General features: G+C 62.0%; 1 protein-coding gene and 1 pseudogene across 5 annotated transcripts in view; one reads left to right on the plus strand and one right to left on the minus strand.

Annotated features, from left to right (window-relative positions):
* RAI1 (retinoic acid induced 1) overlaps positions 1-25,664 on the plus strand; it is a 104,135-nt gene that overhangs the window by 21,813 nt on the left and 56,658 nt on the right. For 3 of the 5 annotated variants that reach the window (XM_022560883.3, XM_022560879.3, XM_089900190.1), the window contains exon 2: positions 13,217-13,354. The exons of 1 other annotated variant lie outside the window; for it this stretch is intronic. The gene's annotated coding sequence lies outside the window, so the exon portion shown is untranslated. Of the gene's footprint in view, positions 1-12,869; positions 13,355-25,664 lie in introns of those variants that run through there. One more of the 5 variants, XM_089900191.1, reaches the window with a different exon arrangement.
* Positions 10,130-12,545, minus strand: LOC149744732 (uncharacterized; annotated as a pseudogene).

The raw sequence follows: 25,664 nt of genomic DNA on the forward strand, positions 1-25,664 counted from the left end.
GCCCCTTTTACAGGCGGGGAGACTGAGGCCCAGGGAGAAGCGGCTTACAGTGGGAGCGGGGCTGCAACCCGGGGGTCTCCTGCGTGGTTGGGCAGCAGCCCGGGAATCACTGCAGTGCCAGCCCCTGGCCTCCACCTGTGAGGAGGACGGTCCACGTCCCAGCCTGGGTCGGGGCAGAGCTGGGAGCCCCCGTCTTGTCCTGTGTGGCTGTTCGTCTCGGTGCCCCCCGTTTGGTCTCTCCCACACGCTCAGAAACCCCCCTTATCCGCCCATAGCTCCCACTTCCCCCTCATCACCCCAGCCTCCGGGGGCCCTGCTGGTCTCCTGGCTTCCGGCTCTCGTTACCCCTGTTCCGTTGCGCCTATAAGCTGACCCTCCCTTGTCCCAGCTGGGAGCAGTGGCTGAGCACCCCGGGCTGCCCCCCAGGGTCTCTGTCCCACGCAGCCCTGGGTCTGCTCCCTGCCCCCCATGCCCTCGCAGGCCGCTGACTTCCCTCCTCTGGGCCAGGATGTGGCCTCGAGGCCTGACCCAGGACCTGCTGGGCCTTGGGAAGGTGGGCGGGCCCCTGCCCGGGCTCCTTGCACCCTAATACCGGGTCCAGAGTCCGTGCACAGTGCCCAGGCACGTGGCCGGCAGCATTCCTCTGAGTGTCAAGGGGCCCCCAGATATGAGCCCCAAGCCGGGGCACATGCGTGGGTGCAGCTGCCGGGTTCTGGAGCCGGAGAGCAGGAGGCTCGAGGGGCAGTCCCTGGAGTCGTGCCTCGGGAGGAGGTCCTCCAGCTGGGTGCTCACCCTGGACACCAGCCCCCACGCTGTGGGCACGCTCGTGGGTGCTCCCAGCCCTTCCACGGCCCGCACAGCCTGCGTCTCACACACACACACAGGTGTGCCAGCTGGCCTCGGACCAGCCGGACCCTGAGGCACAGATGGACATGCGGACGAGGGCGTCGGGCTCCTGCACGTGCTCCGGTCGGAACTGGTGGCCGCAGTGAGGGCGTCTCAGAGGCCAGCTTCTCACTGAGAAACAGCCACTGACTCCGGGGGGAGTCGCTCTACTGACACACACATGTGTGCGCGCACACGGAATGACGCACGCAGACGCAGCCAGAGACTCACTTCCCGCTGCTGCTGTGGGGACTTTTCCTCCTGGCTTAGGCGGTGTCCCATCCCCCACCCCAGAGCTGGGCTCTGCCCAGAGACCCCCCCTCTCTCCTGGCGCCGCGGGGGAGGCCTGCCCAGCGCCCTTGGTGCAGGGGATGGGCCTTCCGCTGGAGGCCCCGCTGGTCCCGCGGCGGGCGGGCGAGGCAGGCCTGAGCCCTGTGACTGGCACAAGCTGTTCTGCCAGCTCCTCGGCCCCCTGCCTGCTGAGGCTTTGCCCTCCTCACTGTAGAGGTGCGTAGACAGAAAAGGAAGTGGAAAGAGCCTCATCGGGGACCCTGGGCACACCTCCCTCACACCCTGCCTCCTTTGTGACAGACAGCCCCCGCGGAAGCCCGTGCATCCTATAGCTGGGGACCTTCAGGGCTATCTTCTCCAGAGGCCCAGAGAGGGCAAGGGTCTTGCCCAAGGTCACACAGCAACTCCACGGCACAGCTGACCAGACTTACTCCAGAGCTCTCCTGGGGGCCCCACATGTGCATCGGAGGGGGTGTGGAGGGGGAGTGGGTGGGAGGCAGCGCTGGGTTCACATGGAGCCTCTCCTCTTACCCTCCCTTGCTCCCTTCTCTTCCTCAAACGGGTTTGTTTGGAGAATGACTCACAGGAATGCAGCAAAATCCTGATGGATGAGAAGGCAGGGCCGCAGTACCCGGAAAACCTCTCCGGGGAGGCGGGACTGAGCCGTGGGGCCAGGGAGGCTGGCAATCCAGGGAGCCCTGCATGCAGGGGGGGGAGACCGAGGCCCTGGGAGGACTCCAGGCTCTGCCTACTGTGGAGCCTGCTGTCGTCAGTGTGAACGCGCACACACACATGTGCGGGCCCTACTGCAGCGGCACATCTGGGCTCCAGCTCTCCCACCTCTTCTCTGTACCTGACCCCCTACCCCCACCCCCACCCTCCAGGGCTGTCCTGGGTTTTCCATCGCTGTGTCTCCTGCCAGCGCACAGTAGGTGGTTGGCAAGTGTGGGCACTGAGCGTGACCCCAGCCAGACTTTTCTAGGTGCGTGCATGTTACAGTAGATTCTTCAGGACGGGGGCTGTTCACTCAGCCCCTTAACGCAGCTTCCTGCCTCCTATGTGCCCTACTGTGTGCTGGGCGCAGCCAGGGCCAGGGGCGGCTGGGAGGGAGAGGGTGCCCCCTAGCTCAGTCAGAGGGGGAGGTGGGGGACACCCGAGGGGGCAAGTGAGGTGGGGTCCCTTAGCAGGTGGGGCCACGGCGAGAGCAGGCACCGGCTACAGCAGCTGTTAGGGTGGTGGGGGCTCCGGTGCCTGGGGAGGGGCCGGGCTGTAGCTGGGATTGGGCGGGGTCGGCTGGGCCTTTGCGGGAGCCTCACTGCCTGCTGACGTCGTCGTGTGGCTGTGCGGCATGGATGACCAGATCCGAGTTTTCAGAACTCCCCCGGCAAGGTCTGGAGAGGCACCGTGTGGCTTGCACCTCGTGTGCCCGCAGGCAGAGGGGCGGCCAGTTACAACGGCTCTGTAGGCGCATGGATTTTGCTTGTGCTCCTTTACATTGCTCGTTCTATTGGAAACAACCCAAATATTCACTGAACTGCAACTCAGTGCTAGGTGCGAGCTGCCATTTTAGTGGAGAAGATGGGACAGAAAGAATGTCAGGTGATGTGTCCTGAAGAAGAAAGCAGAATTACAGGGAGTGGTGGGGAAAGTTGAGCCTAGCAGAAGCATGTTCCAGGTGAGAGGAACAGCTGGTGCAAAGGCCCTGGGGCAGGACCATGCTTGATGGAGGCCAGCGTGCCTAGAGCAGAGGGAGCGAAGGGGAGGGTGGGAGGAGGTGAGGCAGCAGAGGTCCAATTGCACGGGACTGTGGGCCGAGGTGTAAGTGAGGTTGTAGCTCGGGTGAGGTGGGAGCTGCCATGGAGGGTTCTGAGGGCGGGTGGGCAGGTTATGATCTGACCTGAGTTTCAGCAGGCTCCCTCGGCTGCCAGAGTGCTGAAGGGGGCCGGGGTGGGCACAGGGAGGCCGGGAAGAGGTGCTGCCCTGGCCCCTAAAGACGGAGAGCAGATGAGCGGTTGACAGGGACTGTGGTGTGGGGGAGACTGGGGTGACTGCTCATGGGTACTGGTTTCTTTCTGATGAAAATGTTCTGGAAATAAATAGTGGTGATGGTTGCACAGCTCTGTGCATACACCAAAAACTGCTTTAAAAGGGTGAATTTTATAGTATGGGAATTGTGTCTTAATTTTTTAAAATTTAGAGCACACGAGGATTTCTAACCAAAACCGATGTGTGTAGAGAAGATTGGAAGGAAGTATTAGTGGTAACTGTCCCAGGGCGAGGGGAACCTTGGCTTTTTTTCCTTTCTACTTTTGTATACTTTCCAACTTCTAAAATCAAAAGTAGGAATTTCCCTCTAAAAGTTAAGTGGCTTGTGATGTGGGGGGTAGGGGGGGCAGGTAGGGAATCGATCGGAGGGCTGGGCCCCTTTCTCCAGCCCGTTTCCGATGCCGTCGGTGGGTCTGCGGGCTTTCACGTGGCAGCTCTGGCCCCCAGCTCTGACCTTCTGGAATTCCGTGCCTGCTCACGTGGCCTCAGGCAAGTCACAGGACCAGAGATCCCCGCGGCCCTCCCCTGGCCTGCGTGCGAGCCGCCTGCGTGGTGCCCCCACCCGGAGACCCCCTTGTCTGCTTGCTCGCCGTCAGCCACAGGCCGCTCACCACCTCCCCGGGCGGCAGGCTCATTCCATTCCTGGGCAGCTCTTGCCTGTGAGCAAGTTCTTCCTTATATGGAGGCGAAAGCTGTCTCTCTGTTGCTTCTACTTCTCCTCACCTCCCTCTCTGGGCCCTGGTTTCTGGGTGTGCGGCGTGGGGCTCCCGGCACCTCCTTGCCCTGCGCTTGGCTGCTGGGAGGCTGTGGAGGGATCTGGGGATTAGCAGCCCAGGGCGGTGTCGGTGGCCGTGCGGTTCTGGGACGAAGCGGGTCTGGGCCTCTGCCCCAGGAGCACGGCTGAGTAGGGTGACCACATGCAACATTCAGACCATCGCCATGGAACTGGAATTTGATACTCATCCCAGAGGCTGAAAACTCAGCTCTCTCCGTAGACCAGAAGGGAATAACCCTCCTCAGAGATACAGCAGGCAGATCTCGCAGTGACTTCCACGTGCTAATTTCCATTCATCAACATCCCCTTTTAAAGGTGAAAAAACTGAGGCTGAGAAATGCAATGGGAAGCCGCTGAGTGAGTTCTGTTGCCTCAGGTCCCAGGAGCGTGTGGACCGTGTAGGAAGCTGACCAGCAGTCGGCCTCTCTGCTCCGCCCAAAGCGCAGGGGAGCAGCTGGAAACGCTGCTAGTTGTGGCTGGTTGGACTTGGCTCTCGGCCCTGTCAGCTTGTCCAGTGAAGGGTCCTCACATCAGTTTTGGTCCTAGGTTTGGGAGGAGTCTCCTGGTCGCACATTGTGAGCTTCTTGCTAACTTTGGGAGAGACCTATTACAGCCTAGAAGCCTGCTGTCCAGCCTGTGTCCCCACTCCCATCCCCCACCACTGTCACCCACAAGCCGGAGCAGACGCATTATCCCTCTTCTCAGCTGTGGAAACCGGGCCCAGAGAGGGTGTGGCGCTGCCCAGGGACACACAGCCGGGATATGGCAGAGCTGGACTTGCTCTGGGGGCAGGTGGGGGCCTGCCTTTCCTGGTTCAGGGTGTCTGGGAGTGTGGTGACCTCAGCTCCCACTAACTCTCCTGGAGAGCCCAGCAGGGCGTCTGAAGCCAGGGTTGGACCCTTTGTTCCACACGTGTGCCGGGTGGGCCGCGCTGGGCCGGGGCCTGGGCGTAACAGGTGCATAAGAGTGGCCCCTCGAGAAGCTCTGGGGACGGTGCAGCGGTTCGGGCTGGACCTGAAATCACCCAGGCCTGAACCTTGCTCCTCTGCTCCCCCAGCCCGTTTTTGCGTCTCTAAGGTGGGTTGAAGACTCCTACCTCCAAGGCTGCTGGGACGCTTCCCCGGGGAGCGCTTGGTGGAGTTGGCGCCATCTCCACCCGCCACCCCTGCCCCCACCCATCACCTGGTTTCCACCGGGGAATTTGGGATGGAGCCAGACTAGTAGGCGGGGCACAAGAACCGTGATTCGCCTCCCCTCCCCCTCCCCCATCCTCACACACTGACACTCACGCAGCTCCACAAACGGCCCCCGCCCACACCCTCCAGCAGTTTCTTCTCCATCCTTCCAGAGGACATTCTCTGCAGATCCAGGAGGCCCTGAATTCAGGCTTTAAATGTGAATGTCCTCGGGATTCACCTGCCCCTGGAAAAACTGGGCCCGGGCCTCCCTCATCCTGCCAGCTGGGTCAGGGGACTGGGTCCCCCTTAGGAAGAGCGCACCACAAGCAGCCTGGGGCCAGGCGGGACAAGGTCAGGAGGACTCGGGTCCTCAGGTGCCAGGGGCTGTGGGCCAGGAGAGTCCCTGGGGGCCGCATCCCTGGAGGCACCAAGTCGAGGGAGAGCAGAGGCCCCAGGAGCTCTGAGCGGAGCTGGGAAGGGGCTGGAGGGGTCACGTGAGCCACCAGAGGTAGGGGCACCACGAGCGCTGGGGTCGGGGAGGCAGGTGTGGGTGTGTGTGGCGCTGTCACAGAGGAGTCTCTGCGTGTCCTCACCCTGTGCCCCTTGCACGTGCATACACGCCCTGTGTGCATCTCCTCGCCTGCATATGAGTACGTGTGTGTCTAATCAGGGGAGTGTGTGTGTGCACGTCCTGACCGCCTTGATCTGCTGTGTGAAGTGGGGGGAGTTTGGGGGAGGGAGCAACGCTCGCCCTCTTGCTGGGCTCCCTCCCAGGCGGGCAGAGGAAGCCACGGGGCCCACGGAGGGGCCGTGAGGAAGTGGAGGGCTGTCTGTTGTCGCTCCCATTGTCTGATGCCTGGGGAGCCCCTGGGCCTGGGCCGGAGGGGCTGTGTGGCCCAGCGAGAAGGGGCCGGGGGCAGGGGGCACAGACAGCCTGCGTGTGCACACGTCTGTGTGCTGGTACCTGTGTTTTTACACGTCTGTTTGCTGTGCCCTGGGGCCTGGCTGCGTGTGTGCGTCCAGCCTCCCCAGTCACCGCAGGCCTGAGGCCTCTGTGGGCCACTGCGGGCTTGATGGTGCTTCTTACCTGGGGGGTGAGTGGCCCTGAACTGGGCCTTTCCCCTTCTTCCTACGTGGTCCCCAGAGGAACATGTCCACAGGATGGTCACCACAGTAGGCCTCTGCCAGCATCAGGGTTGAGGCTGGGGCCGGGGTCAGAGGTCAGCCTGTGGCTAGAGACTATGGCTGGGGTCAGAAGTCCATCCCCGGCAGAGGGCGGGGGTCTGTCTGTGGCTGGGGTCGGGTCAGGATGCTGGCGCACTGACTGGGATCAAGGGTCAGTCTGTGGCTGGGGCCAGGGGTTCATCCGCATTGGTGCAGTGGACCGGTTAGGCCTCAGCCACACTGTGGCCCCCAGCCCCTTGGTGGGCCCTGCTGGGCACCAAGCAGGCATGTGGCTGCCAGGAGCTGCTCCCAGGGCCAAGTCAGGATCGCAGCCAGGCCAGAAGTGCCGGGAGTGGGTGGCCTTGTCATAGCCAGGAACCGAGGTGTGCCCTCCGGTCCCAGGACCTTTCCAGAGAATGCAGAGCGGGAGAGGCACCGGGAGACCCCTGCCCACCCTCTCCCCCAGGCTCCCTTCTTTCCTCCATTCTGCTCCCATCTCTCACCTCCTTCCTTCCCCCCTGCCCTTCATCTGCACTTCCTGTCTGTCCATCTGTCTTCCTTCCCTCTTCTTTTCCCCCCACTGATCCGCTCTCCGAATCCGGGGCCTTGCAGTCTCCAAGCTCAGGGACAGAATCCAGCATCTTCAGGTGCGCTGGGACGCTGAGAGAGGAAGGTGATGGCGGGGGCAGGGTGATGGGGCTGCACTGGCCTGGATCCCCCAGCAGAGGGAGGCTGCAGAGGCTACTGGCAGGGTGAGTGTGTGAGAGAGACCTCCAGGCCAGGTCCCACACCCAGGGAAGAGGGTTCCCTAGCAGGTGGGTGTGCCCTATCTGAGTATGAGTTACATGACCTCATCTGGTGGCCTCCCACCAGTCTAGAAAGGAAGGATGGACAGACAGATGGCAGAGATCAAAGGTCTTACAGACCAAAGGCACAGGGAAGAAGGACTGGTCTTGGCCTGACGTTCAGCAGGCACTGTGAGTGGACCCCAGTGCAGCCAGCCCCAGGGCCACAGGCCAGCCCCGGGCAGGAGAGGTGGGCGCCACGCAGCCCTGCTCCTGCCTGGACTCTGGCAGAACCTAAATGAGGAGATCCCACACCTTCCTGCAACCTCTCCTGCTGGCCCCTGGGATGCGGGGGAGATGAACAAACTGAAAATGTGCCCCAAACTTAAGGGAACTTGGGCATTTATACTCCTGATTCCCCGCCCCTGCCCCCAGCAAAAACATCAAGTTCTTTGCCCTGAGTCCACATTGTGGCCCAGCTCTCAGGAAGTGCCGGGCATGAGAGGGTTTGGAGAGAAAAAGGAAGCGGGCGGGAGCTGTTTGCTGTCCACGTTGGCCCGCGAGGGCAGGGTGCGGGTCTGCCTTGTCCTCTGCTGTCTCCCCGGCTCCCTGACAACACCTGGCACCCGGTGGGCACTCCAGAAACGTTGGGTCAAGGAGCGATCCGTGGGGCAGGCTTGCCTGCTGGTCTGTGAGGTGGACAGGAGCCGCAGGGAGGGAGGTACGTGGGCCTCGGCTGCTGACCTGGACCCACAAGTGCGTAAAAAGGGGAAACTGAGGCTTGGAGTGGACTCAACTTGTCAGGTCACCAGAGCTGACCCAGGCGGGCACGGCTCCTGGCACATCTGCTAACAGTGGAGGCATCTGAGCTGACAGAGTGGACGTGAAGGTCACAGACCTGTCACAGACGCAGGAGGACTGCCCTCCCGCTGGGGGCGCCCGCCCCACGTGCCCACCTGGCTGCCCGCAGCGGCTAATCCTGTCAGCCCCGCCTCCAAAACAAACCCAGAACTGGACGCCCTCTCAGCTCTCCCTGGTCCCCGTCCTGGCCAGGCCACCTCCCTGGGCTCCCTGCTCCTGCCCTGGCCTCACCCCTGTGAGGACCCGTGGAGGTCCCTGGCCTCCTTGGCTCAGAGCGCTGCAGGGACACCTCATCTCGTGCCCCGCGAGAGCTGCAGGCCTCACAGACGTGCACAAGGGCCTGTGGGTGGCTCCTGTCCCTTCTCTGTCCCCGTTCCCTCCCACGTGCCCCATCACACCTCCACTCCGGCCTCTGGGCCTCCTCCGCCCTCGCCGTCCCCTCTGTCTGCACAGCTCTGCCTCACCGCCTTCATGTGTCAGGTCCGTTCTCACCTGTTTCAAGTGCCGGTTCCCTGGCCAGTGACAGGAAGACAGCATCCCTGCCCCGGGCTCCCAGCCCACTCCCCAGCTTCATTTATTTGTCACATCACACCTCCCCTAAATGTCACAGACCACGGAACTCGCTCACTCATGCAGCTTCTTGACAGTGTCCTGACGAGGACGAAGGGGAGCTTTGTCTTGTTCCTTGCTCTGAATCCTCACGTGCAGAACGGTCCTGGAACATAGTAGGTGCTCAGTAAATATGGGCCAAGCAGTTGGGTGACGGTGGGCCAGTCAGCCATCTGGACCTCAGGGACCCTGTCTCTGAAATGGGGAGGGTGGCCGAGATGAGGGAAAGATGGAAACTTGAAACTGCTGGTGCACCTCTGACCCCAGGCCTGCGCCCCTGCAGGCCAGATACCTGGTGCTGCATCCTCTCCTCGGCGAGCTGCAGCCCCCCTGAGGCCAGGAGACCTGGGGGTCACCAGAGCAGGGCTGAGCTTGAACGAGACTTCTGGGTCTCGGTAGCACCCGCCTGGCCTGGTGTCTGGAGTGCACGTCCCTTTTCTCCGCCTCTCGTGCCCACCAGGGTGGTGCCTGGCTCACCCCTTCCCTGATGGCCTGTCAGTGAGCCCAACATCTGGCAGCCCCGCTGACCGCATTGCCTGCCTGGGGTCCCTGTTTATTATTTCACCCTGGACAGCATTTGGACACAGGCTTTGCAGGAAGGCGGCTTTGCAGACGGTGCTGGGAGAGTGAAGGGCCGCCAGTCCAAGCCCTGGCTCTCTGACTGCAGCCACGCCTCCCCAGGAAGCAGCGGCCCTTTGAGACCGTGAACACCCCACCCTGGCCCACGGGACTCTCCTGCCAGCCACGCGAGGGCATCCCCTGTCCCCGCCGAGCCTGGAGCAGGACTCACGTGGTGAGCTGTGGACTTAGACCCCTGGCTGGAGCAGGAAGCTAGCCAGCCTGGCAGCCCCCCCCTCAGTGTGGACAGAAGACCCGCCGTGTGCTGGGCACGGCTGCCACAATCCCGTGAATCCTGCTAGTAGGGTCTGATGGGACAGGCAAGGGGTTGGGGGCTGTGCAGACCTAAGTCTGAATCTTGATGCTGTCACTTCATTCATTCCTTTGCTAAGTGCATACTGAGTGCCCGCTCTGGAAACTTACAGTCAGGTGGGGATCAGCTTGTCCTGCTGTGTGTCCTTGACAAGTCCTCTGATGGCTCTGAGCCTGGCTTCTCTCAGAGATTGGCAGATCCCTTCCATGAGGGGCTGTCCTCACCACCTTCCATGACAACACTGGTGGGAGGACCCTGGCCAGATAGGGGGTCTCTGTCCTTTTTGGTGGGTGTGAATCTGGACCCTCAGCCACGCCCTTATCCTCCTTTGGGATGAGCCATGGCTCACCATCTCATTCCTCCAGACTCTCAGGACTCGTGCTGGGAATCCAGAATCCATGAAGGGCCCTAGAGTGACCTTGGATGAGTCATACCATCTGTCCTTGCCCCACTGTTTTCTGTCCCCTCCCATTGTTCTCCAGAGGGGCCCTGGGTTCAAAGAGAAAGCCCTGGGCTGGGTCAGGCTCAGTCACCAAATACTTACTGAATGTGTGTGCCAAGCACCATTCCAGGCACGGAGGATACACCAGTGAGCAGACAGACAAAAATTCCTACAAAATACATATGTCAGTGAACTGTATGGTACAGTAGAAGGTGGGGAAGAGCATTCCAGGTGGAAGGACCAGCAAGTGCAAAGGCCCTGAGGTGAGAATGTGCCTGGTGAATTCAAGGAACCGCAAGGAGACAGTGGTGAGGGGCAGGGGGCGCTGATTGTGTGGGAGCTTTAGCCACTGTGAGGACTTTTTCTTCTGATCACTCTGAAACCAGGAAGGGGAGGGAGCCTGTGCCTGCCCCCCAGGGGAAGGGGGCATCCACTACCAGCCTCATTCTCCCACCTGCCACGTAGCCCCTGGGTGGCTGGAGGAGGTGGCTGAGTCAGAATGTGACAGGGACAGTCTGAGGCTGTGGGTCAGGTGGCACTGAGGCTGGGTCGGGGGGGTCCCAGCAGGGATTGGGACTCTTTTGTCTAATGGTGCACACAGTGGGCCTCTCCTGGCTCGCTGAGCGGCCTCAGGACTGAGTGAGCCTGGTTCCCAGGCCAGATAATTGAAGATGGAGATTAAGCGGTCTGCATTTTAGAGGTGGGGCTAGAGCCCAGAGCAGGGAGAGGGTGCCAGGGCCTGCTGGTGGGATCAGGTGCCTGTAGTTGGCATCTCTTTTTTCGGTGCATCCTTCCCAGGTGAGTCTGGGGTCAGCCTAGAGGGTCCATTTCTGGGAGCAAAAAGGGTTGCTCTTTGCGCCGGGCGGCTGCACTCAGGACTGGGCAGGCTGTAAGATGTTCCAGGCCAGTGGTTCCCAAGCCTGGCTGTGAGATGCTGATTCCCAGGCAGAGGGAACAGCCTATGAAGAGGCTTTGGGCACTTGGGTTGATGAGCTCTGGGCTAGAGCCCAGGAACCTGTTTTTTTCATCCCCAGTTGATACCCTACAAATGGCAGGTTTGGGAGTGACTGTTGTGGTCACTGGGGTCCTAATGGCCCCTGTGCCACCAGGACCTGGGGGCAGAGCAATCCTTCATAAGCCCCCCCTCGAATGCCCCCATCCCCAGCCCAGAGAAGGCCAGGCTGAGGAGGCCCTCCAGCAGTGGTGTGATGAGCTGCTGGCTACTGCCCTCACCAGGTCTCAGGGAGGGCGGGGAGAAGGCAGGGGTGGGTGTAGGATGTATGAATCCGTTAGTGGGGGGGGGCGTTAGTAGGCGGGGACAGGGGTCCCCTGAATCACTGAAAAGCAAAGCCCGAGTGTGACAGGGCGTGGGGTGCACTCCTCCCTCCTGCCAGACAGAGAGGGGCCTGAGGGGAGGCAAGGTGGCTGCCGAGGAGAATGGCACGGACAGATTGGCGAGCAGGAGAAAGTGGAGAGAGCCAGCTCTGACGCATCAGGGTGATCCCTGGCGCGATAATCGGGCGGACGGACGATAGGCCGGACACGTGTATGGATAGAAGGTGGGTGGATGGAGAGAGGATGGATGAATGAATGAATGGCTGCGTGGGCGGTGCGCTGCCGGGCGAGGGGCGGGCTGCCGAGCGCTCAATCACGGCCCCGGGGCGCGGCGCCCGCCTGCTACGCTCACCCCCGCCCCCCACCTTGGCCCCGCCCGGGGCGCGTAGTTCCGCGTCCCTGGGGCTCTGGGGCCGCTGCGGCGGCGGCCCCGGGACTGGAGCGAGGAGGGGCCGCCCCTCGGCCGCGGGGGAACCGGAGGTACGGTCCCGCCTCGAGGCCCCGGCCCCGCTCTTCTTTGTCTGGGCCTGGTCCTCCGCCGTCTCCGGACCGCGACCCGCCTCTGCGGGCAGCACTCGCCGCGCGCTTCTGGGCTGCTCCCGGATCTCCGAGCCTTGGGTTCCCGCTAACCCCCAGCCCGTAGGCGTCTTCCCGGGCCGGTAGGGTCCTCCAAACCCGGTGCCTCTAGGACCGCGGGGCTGGCCAGGGCCAGGATCTCCAAGCTGCGTCTCTGGTGCGGACGGGGGTGTGGGGTGGGGGCGGGATGCGGGACCCCGGGTCTCCGCCTTCTCTTTTCCGCCACCACTCGTCTCGCTTCGCCCCGACCCCAGCGCGGCCTGTTCGTGCCTCAGGCGCCTCTTCTGCGGCGGTGCGGTCCCCGACGCCACGCGGACCCCCCCACCCCCTCACAAGCCAGGCCTCGGCCCTGCACGCAGAACACTGCCCCGCCAGCCCCACACAAGGCCGCCTGCGGGCGCACCCCAGCCGTGCACGGTCCCTACAACCGCAGCCCCACGCAAACAAGCCCCCACGGAGACACGACACCCCTGAGACACACTCGGGCCCACGCAGACACAAGCCCATAAACACACGACCTCACGCAGACACGGCCCACACAGGCGCAGTCCCGCAACCGTCGATAACAATCGCACACAAACAACCCCACGCAGGCACCGCATCACTCCGTGCCCCCGAGACCCAGAAGCACATTCACAAGCTCGCCGCAGGCCCCCAAGCCCCGTGATATTCACACGGAAGACAGACCAGAAACACACAGCCACACTGATACACACACGGGCCCAAGCGCGCAGCCAGGAGCTCATCCACGGGCTCGTAAGTCACTGGGAAAATATTAAAGCGTTCCCTCCCTCCCTCCCCTTCCATGTCTTCGTGCGCGCGCGCGCGGGCGCGCGCGCACGAAGACACTTACCCGCCCCCCCCCGCCCGGTCTCTAATCGCCTCGGAGCCTCCTAGCCGCTGACCCCGAGCCCCTGCGGTGAGAGCCGCGGGAGCGTCTCCCCGGCGCCCCCTCCTCCCGCTCGCCTCACCAGCTCCCGCTCCTCCCCCGCCTCCTCCTTCCCTGCCCCCTCCGCCTCCTCCCCTCCCCCGCGTCTGGGGCGCGGGCTGCGCGCAGCCAAGCCCCCTCATCGCGCGCCCCTCCCCGCGCGCGCCCCGCGCCCGCATCGCGCTCGCCGAGTGGATGCGGCCACTGGGCTGTCTGTACCTCCTGCCCCCGGTGGCCCGTGAATAATGGCTACTGAGGGCGCTCGCAGGGTATGCTGAGAAGGAAACGCGGGGCGCTAGAGGCGCGGCGCGCGAGGGAGCGCGAGGGAGAAAGGAGCGAGCCCCGGGCCGCCGCGAGCGGCGGGCGGAGAGAAAGGAACCGTGCGAGCGCTCACATTTTTTTCTCCCAAGGATCTCATCCGGCCGCCGCGTTCTGGAAGAGACGAAGAGAGAGCGCGCGCGAGCTGAGGAGGAGGAGAGGCGGCGCGGGGAAGGGAGGCGGCGAGACGCGCAGCGCTGGCGCCCGGGAGACCCAGGAGGAACCCGCAGGTATTGTTGGCGGCGGAGCTTTGTGTCTTCGGGGGGCCGATCCGGGCGCGAGGGCTCTCGGGGCTGCCGGCGGGGGTCGCCTCCCGCCCCCGGCACCCCTCCCGCCGCGCCGCGATCTTGCCTAGAGTTGCAGATCTGCCTGTTTGGGGTTTTCCACACCGGTTGAGGAAATCGGGCTCAAAAGGAATTTCTTTTTTCTTTTTTTTGGCCGCAGTTTGGTTGTGCTGGGGATTCTTCCCTTCCCTTTTCTCCACCATACATAGGTGAGGGGTCTTGGCGACAGCGCCACTGGCCTAAGGCTGGGGTCTGAGATGGCGGGGCTGGTGGCCGCGGACGGGAGGGGAGGGACGCGGGGAAGGAAGGAGTTTGCTCAAGTTCGCAATCTGCGCCCGGGAGCTGGTCAGGCGGGGAGGGGTGTCTGCGCGCCCAGTCCTGCTCCGGGCCACTGGTGGGAAACTTCCCGAGAGCGCAGCCTCCCGGGGGACTCGGCGCCCCCGACGCCTCGGGCGCTTCCTGCGGCCGCCGCGGCCCCTCCTTGCAGCCCGCGAGCGCGGAGGTCGCGCTCTCCCCGCCCCCGCCTTCCTTCTCCCCCGGCGGCTTCCGGATCTGGACAGAGCGAGAGGAGCTGCTCTAAACACTTCCCCTGGAGACCCCTCCCCACTGGCCGCGATAGCTCCCCTGCCCTGCACCGCCGCCTCGCGCGCGCCCCAGTGGCCAGGTTGACAATGAAACCTCGCGCCTGTGCGGTTGCGGGGGGAGGTGGGGGGGGGGTCGAAGCTCGGTCTCTCCGGGGGCTGCTGACCCTGGCCAGGGAAAGGGGGAGGGAGACTCCTTAGGGGGAGGGGCTTGTTTGGGTTAGAGATGTTGACGTCGGATGGGTCGGGCGGGGTGGGGTGCGCAGTGGAGGCCCGAGGCTTGGGTTCGGGGCCCGGGTCGTGGGTTCCAGCCTCTCTCGGGCTGGGTGATTGGCTGGTGACTCCAGGCACGTCGAGGCCCCCCACCACCAGCCTCCTCCCCTCCTGTACAATGCGGGCTTCAGAGGTGATCCCGAGGGTGGTGTGGGTGTGTGTGGGGGTGTGTGTGTGTGTGACGGAGTGTGTGTCTCCTGCGATCCACGGCAGACGCTGCTCCTTGACCCGGAGATCCGGACCCTCGCCCCTCCCCTAGGGGCTGGGGGAGGGGAGAAGAGGGGTGGGAACTTCTCCTTTCCCGCCTGGGCCCTGCGAAGGGAGCGCTGGCCCGGAGAATTTCTGGGGACCGCAGTCCTGAAGGGGGGCTCGACTCAAAGTGGCGGCCGCAGGGTCAGCTAAGCGCTCGGATTCCTTTGCTCCTTGGGGGCGGAGGGGAGGGGTGAAAGGGGTCGGGGCTAGTTGGAATGGGAGCGGGGGTGAAGGAGAGTCCGTGGAAATCTGCCTTCGTTGGGTTCCAGGCAGCGGCGCAGGGCGCTAAGGGGGGCTCTCCCCTTTTTCTCCCGAGGGTTGGGCCCAGCAAACCCGGTCAGGTGAAGGAAATCCTTGTACTTAAGAAGGCGTTCCTGCGGGAGGGGGGCAGCTGTTCTCTGGCTCCGTCCAGGTGTGGGAAGAGTTAACCCTCCCGGGAAACCTGTCAGCCCCAACCTGGCAGGCCGCAGTGTGGACCTTTGACGTGCTGTGCTCCCGCCTGGTGGGGTGGTGCCTTACTCAGGGACCCTGGGGAGGTGGGAATCTGAGCCCAGAGAAGGTGCCCGCAGCCAGATAGCAGCTGTGTGGCCTCAAGGGAAAAGGGGTTATGCCTACTGCCTTGGGGCTGTTGCCGTGGACGTGGGGTGGACGCGTTCCCCCAGTCCCCATTCCCCGCCGTTAAGCGTGGGTTTCTGACCCATAGGCTAGACTGTGAGGCCCTGGCAGCTGAGGGCAGGCCTGCCGAGGCTGCAGGAAGGCAGGACCTGGCAGGATCGATTTCTGCTCACCCGAGGGCCAGATACAGCACAGGCCCCTGGTGTAGATCCTGGGGTAGGGGCGAGGTAGGGGGGCGCGTCTTCCCTCCCCCACTGGTTTCCCTTTCCTGTAAGTGAGAGCCCAGCCTGGCCATCATGAGCAGTGGGCTTTGGCCGATGGACACAGGGGTGAATGCATTAGTCATGAATGAATGAATAAATGAACGGTAGGGGAAAGTTTCTCAATTGGAGGCATTCAGTCCTTGTTTTTTTTTTAAACGATATTTTCAATGTATATATCTTAAAATATGGTTAATAGAAAAATAGAGAAAAATAAAAAAGGTTACAGACAGCCTCAGTGGGCTGTGACAATGTTAATATTTTGTGGTCTTTCTCCACGGTCTTCTTGACTTGGTGGTTGGTTTGTTTTTTAGAGACTTGTCGGCATTCTTTATGTTCAGACGTATATCCTGCACTTCGTTGGCGCTAACGGGAGCCTTTTCCTGTTTTGTAACCAACTCTTCATAAACAGCGCAGTTAATGTCTTCAGGCTTTTCCAATTGGATGGATGCGCCACCGTTTACTTAATATTCCCCTTTTGTTCCACGTTCTGGATGCCCCTGATGAATGAGGTAGTGGATTTATTTGTGTGGAGAGCTTTTTTTGACGTTTAAAATGATTTCCTCAAAATGACACGGCTCGCACCTGCAGCGGGAGAAACGGGCTCCTCGTTTTTTCCCTGATAAGTGGAACACTCTTCTCCTTCCTCCCCACTATCTAGAACCTTCTCTCAGAGCCGAAAGAGCCTTGGCAATGAATCACCTGTCTGACCTCCTTCCTTTGACACAGGAGGAAACGTGAGCCCAGAGAGGGGAAGTGAATTCCAGGGTCACAGCCGCTGGGCCTTGTAGCGGCCAAGAATGGGCTACTGACCTGCCTTTTGGTTTCTGCATCTGGGAAGAGTCCCTAGGGGTCTTTTAGGCTGACCTTGACCATTTCACAGATGGGGGCACTGAGACCACAAGAGAGGAGAGGCACCTGGCTGGCCTATCGTGTTGGCAGCTGGAGCACCAGACAGGCTGCTCAGCCCGTGTGTGCCATGCACACTGGCTGTGGCCACGATGTCCACGGTACCTGGGGCCACCCAAGGTACCAGCCTGCCACTGGCCAGCTGTGGATTCCCTGTGGCCCCTCCACACGGCTCCCCCTTCCTCCTTGCCATCCCATTTTCCAGGAGGAAAAGCCGAGGACCCAAAGCAGGTGCAGAGAGACGGTGGGACTGCAGATGTCAGAGGACCCCAGTGGTCATGCCCCTTCCCCCAGGCCTCCGTATACCTATCTGGAGACCTAGCTCTGGGTCTTTTCAGTGGCTGGGAGTGGGTATTGGCACAGACGGCCACTGCGGGGCAGTGGGGAAGGACCAGCGACATCTCACCCACTCCCTCTGGCTCAGCTTGACCCCAGGAGGCCCCTGGGGAGGAAGGGGAAAGAGGGAGGGGAAGAAGGAGGAGACAGGGAAGGAAGGCTGGGAGCAAAGGCACACGGAGAAAAAGGGATTAGAAAGGGGGTAGAGGCAGAAAATGGGGAAGGAAAGGACCTGTTTAAAGTGAAAAAAGGAGAGAGGAAGCCCCCGGCCCCCAGCCTCACTGGGCACCCAGAGGAGCGGCTGGGGGCATGGCTCCCAGTGCGGGCGGGGGCTGGCCAGACCTGCATGGCCCGGAAAGGCTGGACCTTGGGGTGGGCTCGCTCAGGGCAGAGTGGGACAGCTGTTCAGGGGGCTCTGGAGATCAGGAGGACCCAGACCAGGTGGGTGGCAGGGAGGCAAGACCTGGGCGGTGGCTTCTCTGTTCGTGGGTCCCTGTGGCGCAGGCGGCAGGGCCCCCTCAGGTCCGAGGTCAGGGCCGGGGTGCATGTGGGGGCTAGGCGATTGTGGCTCGGACTCCCCACTGCAGGACAGGGGCCTTCTATCCCCCCTGTGCGCAGCCCTCCCACGAGTGTGGGTATTTGGGCCTTTCTGTGGTGTCTCTGGGCTTGGATGCTTTCCCATGTGCTTGCATGTGCATATGTCTGTGTGTCTGATCCTGTTTGTGTATTCTTGGGGGTCGGCGTGCCTGCCAGCCTGGGTGTGTGTGCCCATGCCTGTGTGCCTCGGGCCGTTTGTACATTCTTGGGTGCGTGTGCGTGCGTGCATACCTGTGTGTGTGTGTGTGAATCTGTGTGTGTCCCCACGTGTACCGTGTCTGTGGCTCTCTGATCCCATTCGCGCATTTCCAGGGGGAGAGCGTGCCCTGGAGCTTGGGCACGTGCGTGTTTATCTGTGTGCGAGCACACACTTTCCTCCTAATGGCCCCAAGAGGGATCTAGGCACCAGGCTTTTGTGCTGCTTTCAAGGTTGCGGCTGGGGGGGGTGAAGGGGGGCGGCCTTCGACTGGGAGGGGGAGGTGGGGGGAGGCAAAAGAAAATCTTAAAAGACCGTCTTCCCTCTGGTCTCCAAGGAGATCAGCCTGTGAAATGATCTGCACGTTAATTAAAAACGATTATATCCTGATTGAGCCATTTCTGCTCACATCCCCCAGCCGGAGAGAGGATGGGGTTGCGGCCAGAGATGTAGGATGGGGCGGGGTTCCACTGCAGGGCAGGGCCAGCTCAAGACCCGGCCCCCATAGTGGAGCGGACCTGGAGGTGGGGGCAGGTGGCGAGGTGTTGGGGGTATGTGCCCACGGTAGATTTGAGCTTCTCCTTTGAGTTTTGAAGGCACCCCACTCCCAGGTATGTTCTCTGAGGTACAAACAGCTCCATCCAGGAGGTCGAGGTTAAGAGCCACCCTCCCTTGAGTGTGGGCATTTGGGCATTTCTGTGCTGTGTCTTTGTGCTTGGGTGTGTGCCTGGGTGTCGGGGTGGCAGCCACCAGACCCCATAGATGCCCACTCATACGCAGGGCACTGGGCCTGTTTGCACACATCCTGCGAGTCAGCGTTTGTGGTTCCAGTTTTATAGCGAATTGGCATGCTTGAGGTCACGGAGTCAGAGGTTGGGGCGGCCCAGACCCCCTTTCTAGCTCCCACCTGCCCCCAGACTCCCACGATGAGGGGTCCTCCCTCTGCAGGACCCCTGGGAAGCTGGGGTGCCCAAGGGCACGCCTTGTCATGCTCACAGCACTCCTGAGGTTGTTCGGCTCTGAGGTCCGAGCTGCATGGGGTGTAGGGCTGTGGTGCCCGCTCACGTGGGGAGCAGATGGCTCGCCAGCCCGGAGCAGCTCCAGTCTCAATCGTGTTGTGCTCACCAGCCTGGGCAGGGCCTGGCCAGGAACCGCTGGCCACCGAGGAACCACACTCCTGGGTCCATTGCCACCAAGACCTTTCTGGAGAAGTCTGGGCCAGGTCACACTCTGCCTAGCCTGGTTGTCTGGCCCCCAGTCAGCCCTGTGAGCCCTGCAGTCATGGAACAAGTAGCCGTAATAACAAGAAGCCAGGAGACCCTCAGCCTGCATCCCAGAATCAGGTGTTGTCGCGGTCTGTAACTGGGAGGCGCTCGGGTGAACTGGCTCACCTCCCATTTGTGGGGACCCGACTGTCCAGAAGGTGGCCCACTGCGCTGCCCCTTGCACTGCACGCACTCGGCACCGGCCACGAGCATGGGCCTTTCATGCTTCCTCCAGCCTCAGTTGGCCCTTTGTGCTGTGGGGAGCATAGCTTTTTCCTGACTGGACTGTCGGGAAGGTAAGGAAAACCAGGTCAAGTTTGTTCAAGGGCCCGGTTGCATCCGGACGCACAGAGAGGCTCGTTAAGCGTTTGCCTGCGCATCTGTCCAGCCAGGGCACCTGTGCGTTGCCGCGGCAGGGGCCCTGGGCTTGCTGGCTTCTGGGAGGGAGATGCGCTGTTACTCCTTCAGTGCTTCCGGGGGACATTCTGGGGTTGAGGTGGCTGTCGTCTCGGTAGGAGCCTCCAGGGGACTAAGGAGTTCACTGGGCCCACCTGAAACTACATTATCAAAGGTAGAGTGGAAAAAGGGAGGGGATGTACCTGCTGGACCAGATCCCACATTCCTAGGGGGAGCTTGACCCAGGGGAGGGTTCTGGGGCCAGAAATGGTGTCATGAGGAACTAGAGGCGTCGATGGGACCAGAAAGGTCCTCTGACCATTCCCAAGGGCAGCGCTGGGAGAGAGACAGGCAGATGTTGGCTTCTCCCACGAAAAGCCCTTCGCACTGAAGCAGGCAGAGACCCTGCCCGCCCGGCCCTGCAGGGTGCCACCTTCCAGGAGCACCTTGACCCACGCGGTATTGGCCTTCTTGCCTTTCCCAGGGCCAGAGATGCCTCCTCCCTCCTCCCACAGTATCCTGCTTACACAAAGGCGTGTGGCCCAGGAGTGACCCGGGATGAGCTCGTGTCTGCACAGCGCAGGGCCCTCCAACCTGCAGGACCTGCAGGGCCAGCAGGCAAATCTACCGAGGGTAGGGGGGCCGCTTGGTCCTCATGGGGGGCAGCAGCTCAGCTCTGCTGGGTGGCATTTGGGGATGTGGCCCAGGTGCCGTTACCCGCCTTCTTAGGAACTGGTACTTAGGTGTTTATGTGACGTCTTCTGGTTAGGGTACGTTGTCGCCTAATCCGGCAACTCGCCTGTGGCCAGATTGAGACCCCAGGCCGCAGTTTGCAGCCTCCTGGTTAAGTGGCTGTTCCTCAGGGGTCTCTGTGTCCAGCCTTGAACCTCAGTCTACCAGCCTCATGCACATCTGCACTGTCCCCAGCCCTGTTCGCCGTCTTGGAGGTGAGGCTGTGGGAGCAGAGGGCACACCCGGGGCTGCCGGGACCCACCTGAGCGCCAGCCTGCCCCGTCCCCCTGTGTGCACAGCCGGGCGGGGCGGGCATCTGATGGGCACCGGGGTCATAGGTCAGGCTCATTTCCTTCAGATGTTTGCTGACAGCACCCTGGCCCTGTCCCAGGGGAGCCAGGGTGGGCCTGCCAGAGGAAGAAGGGCACGGGCACACCTTACAGCAAGCCTGGAGGCGGGAGAGAACCTGCAGGGCTCTGGAGGTCAGACGGTGGGAGCAGGAGAGGTAGAGGCAGGGGTGGAGGCTGAATGGAGTCTGGGCCATCACTGCTGTGAAGGCAGTGGGAAAAGAAGGGTGCTCTGGGCGGGGAGCGTGGCTGGAGCTGCGGCTTGGAGGTGGGTGCACTGGGGCTGACGAGGGAGAAGTGGGAGGACCCGGTGGGGCAGCGTGACCCTTCAGGGCCTGAGTTTGCTCCCTGAGAACGCCCGCCTCCTCTGATTGTAATTGGTGGCACGTGGACTGGACAGAACTCAGACCTGGGGCACCACTCCAGGGCGAGGCAGGGGCCTGCGGGGCCTGCAACTGAGCCCAGCCCCCAGCCAGAGGGATTATGACATCTTGGCTGGGGAGAGAGATGGCGGGCCACGGGGACCAGTAATTAAAGCCCAGCAGATTGTAATTCCCCAGAAGGAAGCTCAGCATGGAGAGGAAGGACACCCAGAGAGGGCAGGAGGAGGGGCGGTGGGGATGGGGCAGGACGGGGGGCGGTGGGGATGGCAGGGGGCAGAGGACTGGTACCTGGAGTCCTACTGTTCAGAGCATCCTCTCTGCAAGACCCCCTGCTGCTGGGCCCCCCCCCCCAGCACTTATTTCCTGTCTTCAGACCCCCTGTGAAGGAAAGTCTCCTGTTGTCCCCATTTTACAGATGGAAAAACTGAGGCTTGGAGGAGTCAGGCACCTGTGGGTCAAGGTCCTCGGGGACAGTAAGACGCTCAGCTGGGGTGACCCAGGGCTGGCGGCGTCCCAGGCAGGGCAGGCCTTCCCACACCATCCCTCTGTCTGGGGAGGGGGCAAGGGGAGCTGGCATCGTGGCTCGCATTGCGGTGACTGGGGGAGGCCAGCCACGCAGGGCATCACCTGCTGTGACGCGAGGCAGGGGCGGCCCCTCCCAGGTGTCTCCGCACCTGCCCGGGGCTCCAGTTATCTTGGGGTTTCTTGTAGCCTGAGCAGCGGGGATGGCCAATAGGGCAGAGACCCTGCCGGTGAAGGGGGCTGACCTCTGGGACTTCCTCCTCCTTCCCCGCCCCATCCTACGGGTCCCTCTGAGCCTCTCGCGTTGGGGGCTTCGGCCATCACCTCCGTCTGACAGAAGAGCACCCGAGCCATCTCCTAGAGAATGAAAACACGTTCTGCAGTCCTGCCCCCTCCCACTCGCCCACTTCACTCGGGGGAGAAACTTCGGTCGTGTCTGCCCTTGGCTCCCTTGTCTGAGCAGACCCCACCCTCCCAGGAGGGGCCAGGGACTGGGCGGGAGACCTCAGGCCAGAGGTTGCGCACTGATGATGCCTCCGGGTGGGCGCTGTGTGGCCCGCACAGGGTTTAAGAAATATCAGGTTTCACATAGAATTCCCACTTTTTGCTTCTCTTACACCTGGCAGGTCCTAGCACTGCAGGCAGAGCCGGGATCAGGCTGCCCACCCCCTGGGCCTCTGCAGTCCCTGCTCAGTCTAGTCTCCCCCCCACCCCCGAGCTTACTGACGCCTGAGTTTCCATCCCGGCACCCCAGCTTTCGGCACCCCAGCCTTTGCTGATCTTGGGCAGATTACGTCTTTGACGCTCATCTGTAAAATGTCACAACTGAGGAACCGATTCAAACTGGGTCTTGAAGAAATTCTCCAGCCAAAAGTAAATAAAATAAAAGGAAGGAGGGGGCTGCGTGGGGAAGAGAAGAGGTGTGGGAAGGGGCCCGGGGTGCCTGGGGAGCATTGCCGAGCTCTCCTGCCCTCACGCCTTCTGGGCAGCACCTGGACACTGCCCCCAGCCGGGCTCTGCTGGTTCCACATGTGACCGTGACTGCGACTGCTCGGTCCAGCCTCACATCCACCCTCCCGGCCTCTCTGATAGAGGGAAGAGGGTGCAGAGAGGTGAGGGACTGCCGGGTGCCACCCAGTCCAACACCCGTTCTCATCTCAGATACTGTAAAATTGGCCGCGTTTTCCCTGTGCATTTAAAAAAACGCTCTTTTGGTTAATATGTGGGAAGGATTTTGATGTTCTCGCACATAACCTTTTGCTGAAGCGACAACGTGCAATGAAAGGGTCCCGGGAGAGTCGGTGTAATTTGGGCTGTGAGGGACGGAGAATACCAATGCAGACGCCTCCAGAAAGTCTGCGGCCCCGGAGCTGAGAGCCCGGGGGACACCCCGCCCGCCGTCCCACGCGAGGCCTCACCCCCTGCTCTCCGTCCTGGCCCCCGAGACCACGGTCCATTCAGATTCGGCTTTTCTCTCTCACGTTCTTTGAGTGGGGACGTGAATTCCCAGAGCGGGAGGTCTCCATGGAGAGAGGATGACTCTCTGGGACGAGAGAGATTGAGGGGGACAGATGTGGAAGCCCCCTTTCTGGGCAGGAGCTGGCCAGTGTGGTGGCAGACAAAGGGGCCCACGCCGAGGGAAATTGAAGGGCACCTTGAAGGTGTGTCGTGTCTGCCCTTGGCCCCAAAGGATCAGAAAAGGGGGCTCGGGAGGTTCCAGTTAATTGAGGCTGAGTCTAAATCGGGAGGCCTAATAAATGGTAATTATCCTCCCGTGGGAGCAGACCAGAGCTAACGGATGCCACCAGGAGCGGAGACCGTGGATCGGGCCCCCTTCCCCTCCTGCCCACCTGGAGGCTCTAAGAACGGCCGCCCTGAGGTCTGAGGGACAGACCTGGTGCGGACGGGCCACCTCCTCCCTTCCCGGCTGCGGGTCCAGGGCCTGGAGGTGTACTGCATGCCTGCCTGTGTATCTGCACGTGCCGGCACACGCCCGCTCTCCACCCAGGTGTCTCCAGGCCCCTTCCTGCAGAACAGCTGACCCCTTACCTCTCCACGCTGTCTGGGGACAGGGAGGGGGGCATCTCCTTGTGCAAGTCTCGGTGGGACACAGGCTTCGCAACTCCAGACAGCAGTGCCAGGCCATGTGGGCAGAGGTGACTTCGTGGAGTTTCAGTTCCACCCAGAGAGGAACTTGCTGTCATTTCCAGTGGCCCGGAAGCAGCAGGGCTGCTCTGGAGCCCCATCCTAGTAGGTATGCGAGCAGGTCAGGAATGCACACCCTAATCTCCCTTCTGAGCCCAGAGTCCCGGGCCGTGAATTTCCCCCGATGACACACAGCAGTTATTGAGGCCACCCTGTCTGGTTGGAGGGCCCCAGCAGTGGCCTTCTGCCCCTCGGGGTCCCCAGACCTGCCCAGAGAGGCAGGGAGCGTGGAGGAGGGTGGGGACGTGTGTTCTGTGCGCTTGCCCGGGTGGGGTTGCACGCGTGTGTGGTTCTGAGGGGTGGGAGGGGGGGCTGTGAGTGCGGGCACCGGGGCCAGTGGACGCATTTGTGGTGGTGGTGGTGGGGGGTGTGCCAAGGCCCCGCCCACCCTTCCTGGGCCAGACCTTCCCACCCGGGCCCCTCACTGCCCCTGTCCCCGGGTCAGACCCGGGAGGGTCCGTGCTCCCCGCTTCCAGGGACCTCAACACCTGCCAGCCCACCTCTTTATCCTTGCTCCTGGGATATGAGCAGGCCCTGCAGGTGGCCGAGAGATCCCCGGGAGAAGGAAGTGGGTTCCTGAGTTTCTGCAGCATCTGGGCCAGAGGGGGAGACCCTTGTGGACACACCGTGAGCGTTTCCAGATGCAGACGGAATATTTCCAGCAATGGAGTGTTTTTAGAAATGAGACATGGCGTTTCTGGAGATAGGATGAGGACGTTTCTAGAGACGATGCAAAGTTTTTCTGGAGGAGGGGCATGAAGATGGAAGGTGAAATGGGGGCATTTTTGGAACTAGAGGTCATTTTCTGGGGTGAAGATGAGGCCTTTCTGGATTCCAAACATTGTTAGAGGCGAAACATCTTTGGAAATGGACTATTTCTAGAGACAAACTATGGTACTTCTGGAAATGTGGAATGTTTTTGAAGATGATGCTGGAGTATTTCTGGACATAAAATAGGGCACTTCTGGATTTGAGGTATTTTGGAAGCTGAAATGAAACATCTCTGGAGATGGGGTGTGATATTTCTGGAAATGGAGCATTTTTGGAGCTAAGATGGAGCCTTTTTAGAGAGCGTTGGCATTTCTGGAGATGGGTTATATTTGAAGATGAGAAAGGATATTTCTGGAAATAAGATGGAACATTTCTGGAGATGGAACATTCTGGATTAAACAGAGGGTTTCTGGAGAGGAAATGGGTCATTCTCAGAGCGGGGACGTGTCTGGAGAGGGAGTTTTCTGGAGATGAGGGTGGCGTAGTTAAGGCTGGCTGTGAATGCTTCTTGAGGCGTAGACGGGGGATGGCCTTGGGGGCCCACGAACAACCCCACCTGTGACCCTTGCTTTGTGGGGTGGGCCCAAGGCCTGGAGGGGCGGTTCCTGCCTAGGCCCACCCCTCCCCGAGGGAGGCCGGAGCCTTCTGGTCCTGCTCCTGGGGTCCCCAGCCCCAGCCTGTGGGACCCTGGCCACCTCGGGGCTCACTGCAGGAACAGGCAGAGGCTGAATGGTTAATTTCCCTTGATGCAGCTTCCCGGGAGCCATCAGAGGCTCACTCCCCAGCCCCCCTGACAGGAGCTCCCACCCTCTCGAGCCCCCCAGCACCCCCTACTTTTGAGCAGCCCTGAGGTTGGTCTCGGTTCAGCGGAAGGGTTGCGGGGTTCAAGGCCAAAAGTGGGGGAAGGCCAGGTGCCTGCTCGGGCCCAGGCTGACCTCGGGGTCCCGGGCCACCTCCCCCCGACTCCAGGGAAGCAGATTTTGAGGACTGTCACCATTTGAGCTGGCCTGGCCTGGAGCCCCGGAGTAATTATTTCTCGTCCTTAATTGAAATTTCAGCCTCAGTGATCCCGCCTCGGGAGCGCGGGGCCGGCAGAGGCCCCGCACCTGGTGGGGTGGGAGAGGGCAGGGAGCCCCCCACCCCGGAAGGAGGGAGTTAAGGGGGCGCCCCACGCCCCGCATGCTGGCGGCGGGCATGGGGTGGAGGGCTGCGGTTCAGGGAGATGGGGGTCTCGGGCAGTTGTGGGGACACTGCAGTTAAGGGACGGACCCTTCACCCCTCACAGTTTGGGGAAAGGTCGAGAGCTGGAGGGGGCTGGCCTGAAGCAGGTGTGGATCCGGGGCAGCCTGTGTTGGGGGCTTCTCAGCCAGGGTACCGGGGGGCGGCCGGGGGTTATGGCTCAGGCTGAGGCGACCATGGCCGTGGGCCCAGTTCCTGGTTCAGGGCCCGGTGAGGCGCTGGCCGGCTGGGCTGGGCTGGGCTGGGCTGGGCAGGGGGCGGGGCGGGCAGCGGGGGCTGAGGAGCCTGTTTTCCCAGCTGCGGTCAGCTGGGCGGAGCGTCCGGTGGGCTGGGTCACCGCACACACACACACACACATTCGCTCACTCTCCCGCTCT

Source organism: Delphinapterus leucas, chromosome 19 (assembly GCF_059928025.1).
Source record: "Delphinapterus leucas isolate spDelLeu-1000000601 "Yukka" chromosome 19, BTC_Dleu_Yukka2, whole genome shotgun sequence".
NCBI lineage: Eukaryota > Metazoa > Chordata > Mammalia > Artiodactyla > Monodontidae > Delphinapterus > Delphinapterus leucas.